The sequence below is a fragment of the Lynx canadensis genome, chromosome B3 (genome assembly GCF_007474595.2).
Source record: "Lynx canadensis isolate LIC74 chromosome B3, mLynCan4.pri.v2, whole genome shotgun sequence".
In the NCBI taxonomy this organism is placed as follows: Eukaryota; Metazoa; Chordata; class Mammalia; order Carnivora; family Felidae; genus Lynx; species Lynx canadensis.
The window spans coordinates 90,086,900-90,099,692 of NC_044308.2; positions in this window are offsets into that span (position 1 = coordinate 90,086,900).

Genomic DNA, 12,793 nt, shown 5'->3' on the forward strand with positions numbered 1-12,793 from the left:
TATTTTCTTTGTTAAAAAACAGAAACAAAGTTAATAAGTCAATGATATACTAGTTAAAGATATTTGCATTGCATATGAAGGACAAAGATTTAATATGTCCATGATATAAATAAAAACATGACAATATAAAAAGGACCAGCAATGATTAGGCAATTTATAATAGGCAAAATGGTCAAAGCCAATAACAATAAAGATATAACTAAATTCATTGGCAGTCAAATATGTGCCTCAGTGCACAAATATGTGCAAGTCTGTGAGCAAATGGGAATTTACATGAACTCTTTGTTGGAAGATAAATTGATAGGTCCTTTTGAAGGGCCACCTGATTGTATGTATAAAATTTGAAGGTAAACAAAACTTTTAGTTCAAAAAATCCACACTGAGAAATATCTGTGAAAAAATAATTTTAAAAATATGAATACCAAAATATAAAACTAGAAAAGAAAAGCATCTTAAATTATAAAATCATGGTTAAGTTAAAGTACATTGCTGTATACAAATACACGCACACACACACACACACACACACACATACTGGAATATGGTGTGGCTACCAAATACTTAAACTAACATGTCTACAATATACTCTTAGGTAAATACTACAGGCTACATGTGTAATACAATCCGATTAGGTAAAAAAGAGACAGAGGAAAAGGGAGAGAGACATGATTTTAATATGCAGTTGCTGGAAATATATACACCAAAATCACAAAAATGATGCTGGGCCTATAAATTATTTTCATTTTCTTCTTTGTACTCTTTTGTATATAAAATAAGCATATATTAATTTGTGGCTGGAGAGATAAGCCTATTTATAAGTATTGTCTTATTTATTTAGACATGAAAACAGCAAATACATTCTGTGCTTAGCTCATGGAAAGAGAGCAAATTGCGCAGATTATTTGCTATCACAACACTGTCAAGAATCCTCCACAACCACAGTCAATTTGAGCTTCTTTAATGGAAACTTTTAATGAGTGTTCGAGTTATGCTATACTAATGCAGTGTTACTCAGATGACTTTCGCAGATAATGTTGAGATCATTTTAAATTTGGAAAACACTTAAGGTAAGATATTTACTTATCACCAGAGATCAAAATAAAGACCCAAATATAAAATATTTAGCTTCAAATACTAGGATAAAATGAGGTGAACAAATTGTACTTTTGTAGTGCTCCAAGGCAAGAATCATGAAGAATTTCAGATTTCATTTCTTAAACATTATGTTTTTCTTTTTGATAAAAAGAAATGAAAACACAGTTAATAAGCAAATGATAAGTTGGTAAAAGATATTCTTAGTGTAGATGAGAGACAAAAGTTTGATATATCCATGATATAAAGAGAAATATAACATTATAAAAAGACTCTTACGATGGAATGATCTCCATGTGTTGAAAGGGCAGAAGAAGGTGATTGTGTCTAAAATGGTGTGATAAAAGAAAGTGGAGGGAGGGATTGTGTTCAGAGACAGAGAGAGAGAGAGAGAGAGAGAGAGAGACGCCTTCTGATTACAGAGAGATTAGAGAGTTTCACTATAAAGTTTAGGTTTTAAGTGTAAGTATATTCCATTGAAAATTTGAGGCAGGAGAGTAACTTGACCCCCTAAACACTTAAGAAAGATCACTCTTACTCAGAAGGGAGGCTGGGCGAGGAGTATGGAGACCAATAGAATGGCTGCTCTACTGGTATTGGAAAGAGGTAAAGATGGACTCCAGAAGGGCTGGAGAAGTGGAAATGGAGAGAAGTCACCACATTTCGGATATATTTTGGAAATACAGCTGACAGGTCATGCTGAGTGAAACAGTAATGTTCAACCACTGAGTTTTTGTTTTTCTAATTGAGGTATAGTTGACATAACATTATATTAATTTCAGGTGTACAACCTAATTCAATATTTGTAAGTATTGCAAAATGATCACCCCAAGAAGTCTTGTTAACATCTGTCAATAGTTATAATTTTTTTTCTTATTATGAAAACTTTTGCAATCCATTTTCCTACTACTTTCAAATGTGCCATACAGTATTTTTAACTATAGTCATACTTCTGTACATTACATTCCCATGACTTATTCATTTTACAACTAGAAATTTGTACCTTTTGATCCCCTTCACTCATTTCATTTACCTCCTAGTCTCTTGGCTAAGGTAACCATCAATCTGTTATCTATGTCTATGAGGTCGGTTTTTTGCCCTTTTTAAAATTTTTATTTTAGATACCACATATCAATGAGATCATGCAGCATTTACCTGTTTCTGTCTGACTTAATTCCCTTAGCGTAATATCACCAAAGTTTATATGTGTTTTTGCCAATAGCAAGAGTTTATCCTTTTTTATGGCTGAATAATATCATATATATATATATGTATATATATATATATATGTGTGTGTGTATACACACACATTTTCTTTGCTTTCTTTATCCATTTATCATTTTGAACACTTACGTTGCTTCCATGTCTTAGGTATTGTAAATAATGCTGCAATGGGAGTGCAGGTAATCTTTATGAGATACTGATTTTATGTCCTTCTGATAAATATCCAGAAGTAGGATTACTGGATCATGTGGTAGTAGTCCTATTTTTAACTTTTTTACTAATCTCATACTGCTTCTCATAGTGGCTGCACCAATTTATATTTCCACCAAAAGTGTACAAGAGTTCTCTTTTCTCTACATCCTTGCCAACACTTGTTATTGCTGGTCTTTTTAAAAATTTTTTTTTAACATTTTATTTATTTTCGAGAGACAGAGCACTAGCGGGGGAGGGGAAGAGAGAGAGGGAGACACAGAATCCGAAGCAGGCTCCAGTCTCTGAGCTGTCAGCACAGAGCCGGATGCAGGGCTCAAGCTTGCAAACCGTGAGATCATTGTCTGAGCCGAAGTTGGACACTCAACCAACTGAGCCACCCAGGTGCCCTTGCTTGTCTTTTTGATACTAGCCACTCTGACAGGTGTGAGATGATATCTCATTGTGGTTTTGGTTTGCATTCTCCTGGTGATTAGTGATGTTGAACACCTTTTCATATACCTGTTGGCCATCTGTATGTTTCTCTGGAAAAATGTCTATTCAGATCCTCTGCCCATTTTTTAAATCGTGTTGTTTGGTTTTGCTATTGATATGTATTAGTTCATTTTATATTTAGATATTAATTCCTTATCAGATATGTAACTTGAAAATATGTTCTCCCATTCTGTAGGTTGCCTTTTCATTTGTTGATGGCTTCCTTCTCTGTGCAACCTACAGAATGGGAGAAAATGAAATGAATGTTGTCTGAGCAAGAAGGATGTTGAAAATGTGAAGAAGGTGATGAATAATGAAAATCTGATATGGTAGAGAAGAGGCCTCCATAAGATCAGAAAGCTGTTGAAGTGATCATTTTAGAATAAGAGTGACTGGGAAGGATTGGATGTGATAGTCAGATAGGAGGTGCTATTCTCAGTTATGAGAGGTCTGTTGTACAACCATATGCTTGAGTGACTGAGGTATGATGGAAGAAAATATCACTGAGCCAAAGATACAAGGAAATAAAAGGCCATGGTGTTAGATGGATCATATTTCTGACTTTAAATGTAGCTAAGAATGATGAGGGTGTCATTTGTAGATGAGGATACAGTAAACCAGGAACCAAAAATCATGATTGAATGAGGAATATGATACAAAGAATGTCAGCTGGTAAGAACAACTGGGAAGGATATGGAGTGGAAAAGTCTGATGACATGCATTTCAAAGGAGTTGGGGTTTTGAAAGAGGGAGGAAACAGTTAGAAAATACCAGGGAAGAGCAAAGAGGACACTCTACCTCCATGCTTTTCTTACTCTCCTTATTTACTTCCTCTACTTCTGTGTATCAGAGGGGGAAAAAAGCCTCTTCTTGAGCAGGGGAAGGAGAAGCATGTCTTCAAGAAGAGCCAAGTATCAGAGTAATAAATTGAAGTGAATTTCAGAGAAGAATTAGAGAATCAGAGAGCAAGTTTTAAAGGGAATAATAGTAAGTCTTGTGAGGGAATACAATACAATAATTGAATTATATTGTTTTAAATACAATAATCACAACAATTGGTGTTTTAATGATGGATGAGTAAATAATAGTTGTAAGGTATCATAGCAATATCTCTGGTCCTTAGGTCTGGATGTTATTTAAAATATCAGGGAACCTACCACCAGGGACTGATGAAATTTTGTCAAGGAAGGAAAAACTTGCAGTGACCATTCAAGGAAGTTGTTTGTAGTCTTGGGAGAATGAATGCATGAAAAAGGAGGTGATTGAAGAAGGGCTGGACTCTGGGTGGAGGAGGGCTCTGGATTTTCCTATGGCTGGAGGTATTTTTAAGTCATTGTAGAACATAAGTCAGGAAGGTATCTGTCATCTCCTGAATTGCTTAAATCAGTGTCAATGCCAACCACCATCTAATGGGCCTTCCTGTACGACAAAGGCTGGAAGACTAAAGGCTATAGTACCCAGCCAAATTTCAACAGAGTTTCTGTATGTGTTTTAGATTTTGTCAATCAAATGGGTTTGAGTATGAATTGAATTTGGAACTGAGTTAAGGGGAGGAGGGCACACGAAGAAAGCCATCGTCATTCTGCTGGTACAGATGGCGAGAGGGCAAAATGCTTGTGCAGTTGGCAGTTCCCAGCCCCAACACCTGGTTTTAGTGGAAATAGTAGCAGCTCCTTTGCATTATTTTTGGAAGCATAGCCTGGAATCTGCCTCTTGGGCCCTGTCAGTGGATTTTTTTTTTTTAATGTTTATTTATTTTTGAGACAGAGGGAGGCAGAGCATGAACGGGGGAGGGTCAGAGAGAGAGAGGGAGACACAGAAGCGGAAGCAGGCTCCAGGCTCTGGGCCATCATCAGCCCAGAGCCCGACGCGGGGCTCGAACTCACGGACCGTGAGATCGTGACCTGAGCTGAAGTCGGACGCTTAACCAACTGAGCCACCCAGGCGCCCCTGTCAGTGGATTTTTAAAAAGTCATCTCTATACCCAATGTGGGGCTCGAATTTACAACCCTGAAATCAAGAGTTGCATGCTCTACTGACTGAATCAGCCAGGTGCTCCTCTCTTAGTGATTTAAAAAATATTTTTTTAATGTTTATTTTATTTTTCAGAGAGAGAGAGAGCGTGCAGGGGAGGGGCAGAGAGAGAGAGAGAGAGAGAGAGAGAGAGAGAGAGAATCTGAAGCAGCCTCCAGGCTCTGAGCTGTCAGCATAGAACCTGACCCTGGGCTAGAATCATGAACAGTGAGATCATGACCTGAGCTGAAGTTGGCACTTAACCGATGGAGCCATCCAGGTGCCCCATCTTAGTGATTTTTTTAAACCATTGTATATCCTATGATAAATGTCCTTTGCTTAAACTACCAGAGTGAATTCTTTCCTTTCCTAAAACCACTCCTCCCAAATATAGATGATTCACCTGAGGTTGGGCAGCCGATCTAATATTACATTGGTTGGGAAGTTAAGAAGTATTAACTAGGATCATCAAATTTTCTCTCATGATTTTTTTTTTAGAAATAAAGTCATTTATGAGAGATAATGGATGCTACTTACAAATTTTTTTTAATCTTTATTTATTTTGAGAGAGAGACAGAGTGTGAGCAGGGGAGGGAGACACAGAATCAGAAACAGGCTCTAGGCCCTGAGCTGTCAGCACTGAGCCCAACACAGGGCTTGAACTCACAAACCATGAGATCATGACCTGAGCCGAAGTCGGACGCTTAACCGACTGAACCACCCAGGCTGCCCCATGGATGTTACTTATAAAAGGTGAGCCTCATTCACTGGATAATTGGAGAGAGATAATCTTGAGTGGATTTGTAGTGTGTGTGTGTGTGTGTGTGTGTATGCACATGTGCACACGTACTCAGGTAAGCATATGTCTCTGAAATATTGCTGAGTAGCTTAGAAATGCTATAAAGTGACTCTTGATCATGACACTGTTTTCCCAGAATCAGAAACTGCCCTCACCAACATACTATTGATTATTTTCTCCTATTCACCTTTCTATTCTCAATTAGACAGAAATGTTACTTGAAACAAGTCACTCATTAATTTCTGAGATATTTATGTTAAAGCCTATGTGTGTGTCAGCCAGTAAGCTAGGTGTTGGGAATACAGGTAAGGAATGAACAGACAGGATCCTTGACTGCATAAAGCTTTCTGTCTGCTACAGAGGTAGATGCTAACAAAACATATTAATTAAATATGATGAATATTTTGAACAGGGAAGACTTGGGTTTAGGGAACAACTTCAATAGGGGGATGTAAGCTCGTGTAGGTGGTTCTTCTTAGGGAAGTTTGCTGCCAACTGATTTCTGACAGATGTAATAGTAGGTTTAACAATACGTACGGTAGCAAACACAAATCTCAAAGGCTTGACCTAACAAAAATTTATTTCTTGCTCCCTTGAAGCAAATGGAGGTTGATTGGGTGGCTTTCCTCTCAGTATGAGCCCACATGTCCTTTCCTTTCTTCCCATTGCTCTGTTTTCTCTAGGGTCTCCTCAGATTCCCCTGCTGCATTGACAGCATTCAGCTGCCCAAAGAACTGGGCTGATTTGAGGAAGATTGTGTATTTGATACTTAATAATTTCAACCTAAAAGAGATTGCTCACATTCCACAGAGAGCAGTCACATGGGCCTGCGGAGATGCACGGGCAGGGTGGAACAGAGGCATTTGGGAAACACAGTCCTTGACAGAGAAACTGCTTCCCAGTACTCTGCAAAAGAGGGAGACATTTACTAGTTTAGTAGCTAGTTGTCTCTGCTACAGGAACAGAAACAAACACACTTGCATTTTTGAGAGATAACTAGCCTCATAAAAAGCTGACTTAGAGAACAATATGACTAAAAGTGAACTGTTACTATTATTAACTTTAGTACCTTTGAGGAAATGCTGGGCTTAAATAGATATTTTCATCCAGCACATAGAAAATCTAACCCTTTAAATTTGGGTCAGAGATTAAAGTGAATAGTGGGTATGATGTGCTCTGGGAGCTAATGCTAGTGTTCTATGGAAGTAATCTCCTAGAATTTAACCCATGACCTCATTTACAAACTTGAAATATTTAGGAGAATCCCAGTAGTAGAAAAAAAGTGAATTTGACACAAATTCTACTTTCAGTTATTGTGTAATCTTCAAATTTAACCATTGTTATTGACATGTTTTTATATTAAATTTCTAATATCTGAGAAATCAATGCAAACAATGGAGAAAAGCTACAGAATTTGAATTGTTATAGAAGAATTGCAGGGTACAAAAAACTCAGTAGTAATACAAATGGGCCTGGGACAGCAAATTTTTTTCTTTTTTACTTTTTAAAGTTTTTTAAATGTTTCGAAATTTCTAATGTTTTTAGAAAGCAGACTGTGATAGTGTGATTTGTAATAAAAAAATATATGTGTCTGGTCTTTGTCCCTGTGTTTTGGCACTGAGCTCCTAAAACTCTTGGAATTTCCAGACAGAAGCAGCAAAGGTGTTTCTTGTTATGTTAATGAGGTGACTGTTAGACCCCCACCTGAGGATGGCAGCTGGTTGCCTGGAGAACCAACGTTTGATTGAGAGTTGGAACTCTAAGTCCCACCCCTGAGCTCTGGGGAGGGGCAAGGGCCTGGAAACTGAAACACTGCCCAAGGCTAACGATTTAATCAATCATGACTGTGAAATGAAGGCTCCTTAAAAACCCAAAAGGGCAGGGTTCAGAGTTTCCTGGTTAGTGCATGTTGGGGGAGTGGCCTCCGGGAGAGGGTATGGATGCTCCTAGCTCTTTCCCTCTCCCTTGCCCTATGCATCTCTTCAGCCTGGCGGTTCCTGAGTTATATCTTTACCATAAACTGACACTCTAGTAAGTAAAATGTTTCTCGGAGTTTTGTGAGCTGCTCTAACAGGTTAATTGCATCCAAGGAGGAGGTTTTGGAGCCTCTGATTTATAGCAGGTCGGTCAGAAGCAATGGTAACAACCTGGGCTTGTGCCTGGGCATCTAAAGTAGGAGGGGGTGGGGGATAGTCCTGTATGTAGGACTGATGCTATCTATCTATGGGTAGATAGTGTCTGAATTGAATTGAATTGTAGGACACCCCACTGGTGTTGGAGAATTGCTGGTTGGTGTGAGGAAGCCTTCACACACACATGTTGGGTCCAGGAACCCAAAATAGAGCCTTTTCTCCAACTATTTTTGAAAAAAAAAATTAGCAGTAAAGCTGAAAAAATACATTTCCAATAAATTTTTCCTCGAGATGAGTAACATTTTGTCACATATTTGTTCCCTCTTCCTGTTTCTTTCTCAGATAAATGGATAGCTAGCTAGCTAGAGATACAAGTGTTTTGCTGACTAGATGAGCTATTGTAGTTATCATGACCCAAGACCTCTATATACTTGAGCGTAAATCTCCTCTAAGAACCAGGACATTCTCCCGTATAAAAATAATACAGTTTGCCATGCAAGAAATGTAACACAAATGTGATACTCTTATCTAAATATAGCGTGCATTCAAAGTTCTCTAATTGTCTAGTCATGTCATTTATAGCTAGCTTTTAACCTAATCTGGGATGCAAACAGAGATCACGCATTGCACTTAGTTATTGGGATGGCTTTCTCTGCCTTTAAAAATAATATTTTAATGGCATTGACATTTTTGAGGGGTCCAAGCTAGTCCTTTGCATAATGTTTCTGAGCTCTCGTTTGTCTGGTCATTTCCTCATGAGTAGATTCAAGTTGAACATTTGTCATAGGGTATTGCATTAAGACGCCTGTGATACTAGTTTCCCCCATTATTGCTGATGTCACGTGTCTATGTAGTTAACAGTGGTGTCTGACTTACTTCTCCATTGGAAAGCTACTACCTTTTTCCCTTTTGTCATTGATAAGTAATCAGAGAGATGATATTTTAGGAATATGTAAAAATCGCTTTCCTTGACAACTTTAATCCTATTGAAGAACATTGACTAAACTGAAGGGTTAAAAGCTTATGGCAAAGTGATTATTTCTATTTTGATTGTTCCTGTGTCACTCCTTCCCTACACACTACCTGTCTCTTTTGTTTTGTCCGGCCCTCTTTTCCTTCCTACCTTACTTTTTCCCTTTCCTTCTGTGACTTCACTGCAGAGTCATGGATTCAATGCTTTATACCTACTGTGATCTTAGTTTCCTTTTCTATAATTCCACTAGGTAAAGACATTGTGGTGGTGTCTACCACATCCGAGATACGTTGCTGCCTCACACGCAGTAAAATGTATGTCATATGCAGAGTTGATTTGGGGAGAGCACACAGAATGATGCCCTGTACATGATAGTTATGAAGTATGTATATCCTTTTGATACAACTTCTCAGTTTTCCAGTATTTCCTTACTTCTGGCACAAGAAGTTTGCTTTGTCCTCTTCCTACCAGTCTTGTTATCAGTTATGTCTCCAGGAATTCTAGTTCTTCTTAATAGGATCTGTGTTTAGAAACCAAGGTCTGGGCATTAGGTTTAATGATGTCTTTTAAAAAAGCAGCCTTATAACAACAAGTAGAAAATAAGTGAGGGCAGGGCATTCCTACAGTACTGCTATTGTAGTAGCATAGGTAATTTTTAGGTCACTGGAATTTATCTAGAGAGCAGTGTGTTCAGTGGCTAGGAGTGTGCACTCTACCACCACATTACACAGTTGTTGTTGTTGTTTTCCAAGCTGCACCTGATCTACCTTTGTGACTTACTAAGTTATTTTATCTCTGTATGCCTTTGCCTCTTCATCTCTAAAAGGGATGTAACATAGAACTTACCTCATTGAATTGTGATTCCGTTCTTTTGTTCAACGTATTTTTATTGAACACTTAATATGTGACAGATACTCAGCTGTGTACACGACAGGCAAACTATATCTTGGAAGCCTTCATTGTCATGGGGGGATAGACTCCCGTCCCCTCCAAAACAAACAAACAATATATATGTATATATGCTGATAGGTTCCAAGGGAAAATGAAACTGGCTAAGGGTGGGTGGTTTTGGGGAAGCCTGCGATTTTATACAGACCAGTTGGAGAAGTGCTCAATGATAATATTTGAACAGAGACTTGAGGCAAGTTGAGCACTAAATCATGCTAATGACTAGGAGAGTTTTTCAGACAAGAAACCGCAAGCACACAACCCCTTAAAAGGGTGAGTGATACCTGGAATGTTCTAGAACAGGTGGCCATAGTAGTGGACCTGGGTCAGTAGGAGGCACAGTTAAGTGGCAAGGATGAAGCCATGTCAGGAGGGCCTTTTAGAAATTTGTAGAGACCTGTATTCTGCCTGGGGTGTGAAGAACCATTAGAAAGTTTCGAGAGAATAATGGTGACACTATCAGATATGGTTTAAAGAGATTGATTATTCTGGCTAATTGGTTAGAGAACAGACTTGATTAGGAAGAGAAAGAGTAGTTATTGCAATGATCCTATATTATCCTGCAGATAGGGTGTGGCAGATGGTGGGAGGAGGTCAGATTCTAGACATATTTTGAAGATGAAGACTGCAGGATTTGTTAGGTCAGATGTAGAATGTGGGAGAATAAATGAAATCAAGGATGGCTTCACAATTTTGGCCATTAATTTTAGGGCTATGATAAAGATTACATAGATAATTCATATAAAGCATTTTCAAACAAGGCCTAGGACATGATAAACAATCAATATATATGGGCTTTTTACTATTTTTCATGAGTGTCACTCTTTTTTCCACTCTTTTCTTTATGCCTTTATGTTTGTTTTCATGTTTTTGACTTCTGGATTTTAACTTGGCTGACACCTTAATGCTTTTTCTGTCAACTGCTAACCATCTAGCTATATAAATTTTAGTAACGCAGTAATCTTAGTGCCAATGACTACGACTGAAATCAGCATATAGTTCACTTACTGTGTAGCTATGGGCAAATTACTAATCTCTCAATTTCATCTCCTATGAAATGAGGATAATGATATTTACCTCCCAAGGCTATTATGAAAATTAAAGAATATCTAGATTCAAAAATGAAAGTCACTACAAAGTATGAGTTATTGCAGTTTTTATTGTTGCCTACACTCTGAGAAGGCTCTTTATGCTAATCCTAGCCACTTAAAGGCATGAAAGAAATGAATTTGAATGCATTAGTCATTCACACTGAGTTTTATTCTTGTTTGGTGATATTTGAATGTTTTTATTGGTGAGATTTGTTTTTTATATTTCACAGTTTGGGATTTATTGAGACCTGAGCAGCTCTATTGAACCACTTTTAAAAAGGTTTAATGAACCCAAATCTTTCACTCAGGATGAACATTGGACCCAGGAAGGGAGTGAGGCAGAAGGCAGTTTTGAATATATGTTTAAGTCATTCAACCTAAGAGGGCTCCACACCTTAGTGCATATTAGATGCTGCCAGGGTACGACTATGGAACACTATTGTAGGCTTTGAATGCCTTGATCACTTATGCAAAAATTAAGGAAGGAACACCAAGGGACTGAGGGTGGCTTTTGTTCACCTCATTTCAGTTGTTAGGTTCTTACTGAGACTGAAGTTGGGGGGAAAAAGCCCTGTATGTTTTTCTTAAACCAGGTAGGAACGCATAGCACCACCACTGTTCATTATTTTATAGGAGTTTGCGGCTCACAGGTATCTCTTCATGTAGACTTATTTTAAACTAAAAATCCTCATTCTCTCACCCATGGAGTTATGCTTCTTAGCCTGATATAATTATTCCTAATTATTAGAAAAGGGAATTGAGGCCAAGGGAAACTAAATCACAGGGTCATTTGCTTACTAAGTGGAAAGACAGGAATAGAACCTTGTTTTCCAGTGGGTCCTCTGTATCTCCCATCTACATTTTGGACCTATGTTTGCTTATGAAATATTGGTCTTTAGGTATCAGAATTGTCCGAATCAGCAAAAAAAAAAAGGTGATATTTGAGCTTTTGCATTTCTTTATAAAAGTTTTATGGAGAAGCAGCAAGGTTATATTTTAATTAAGTTTTAAACACAAGACAGATAAAATAACTTCACAATCCTGTTTTCAGTAAAGGTTTGGGGGTCCTTATGTAATCTGTTCAGCCCGCATGTGCATATGCATTTCACTTTTACCATAAATGATGTAACAGCAAGTAGAAAACTGTGCTTGTCACCAGAATTAGTTCTCCTGTCTGACCCATCTCAGGAGAATATCAGAAATGTAGCATTTTAGAATTAAGTATAAAATAACTGTATAAAAATAGTTACTGCATTTGGTAGGAAGCTCATAAGGTAACTTGAAAAATTCCTTTGTAACTAAGATACAAATGGGTTTTAAAACCCTTTGATATTTATGGGCACCTTCAAAATATGGGAAGAACATTTAAAGCCATTTAAAATATTTAAGTATTTTTTTAACATTTATTTATCTTTGAGAGACAGAGAGAGACAGAGCATGAGTAGGGGAGAGGCAGAGAGAGAGGGAGACACAGAATCTGAAGAGCCTCCCGATATGGGGCTCTAACTCATGGACCACAAGATCATGACCTGACCCAAAGTCAGATGCCTAACTGACTGAGCCACCCAGACGTCCCTAAAATATTTAAGTATTTATAACTTGTTAGGCAATATTGTGATCACGTGATGAAGCCATATATATATATATATATATATATATATATGTGTGTGTGTGTGTGTGTATATATGTATATACATATATATGTACATATGTGTGTATATACATATATATATGTATATACATATACATACACATAGTCATTTTGAAAGCTTAGTTATAAGGGGAATAGGTATGAAATAACTTAATAAGTCCAACCCCCCCCTTCCCCTTCCTTTTC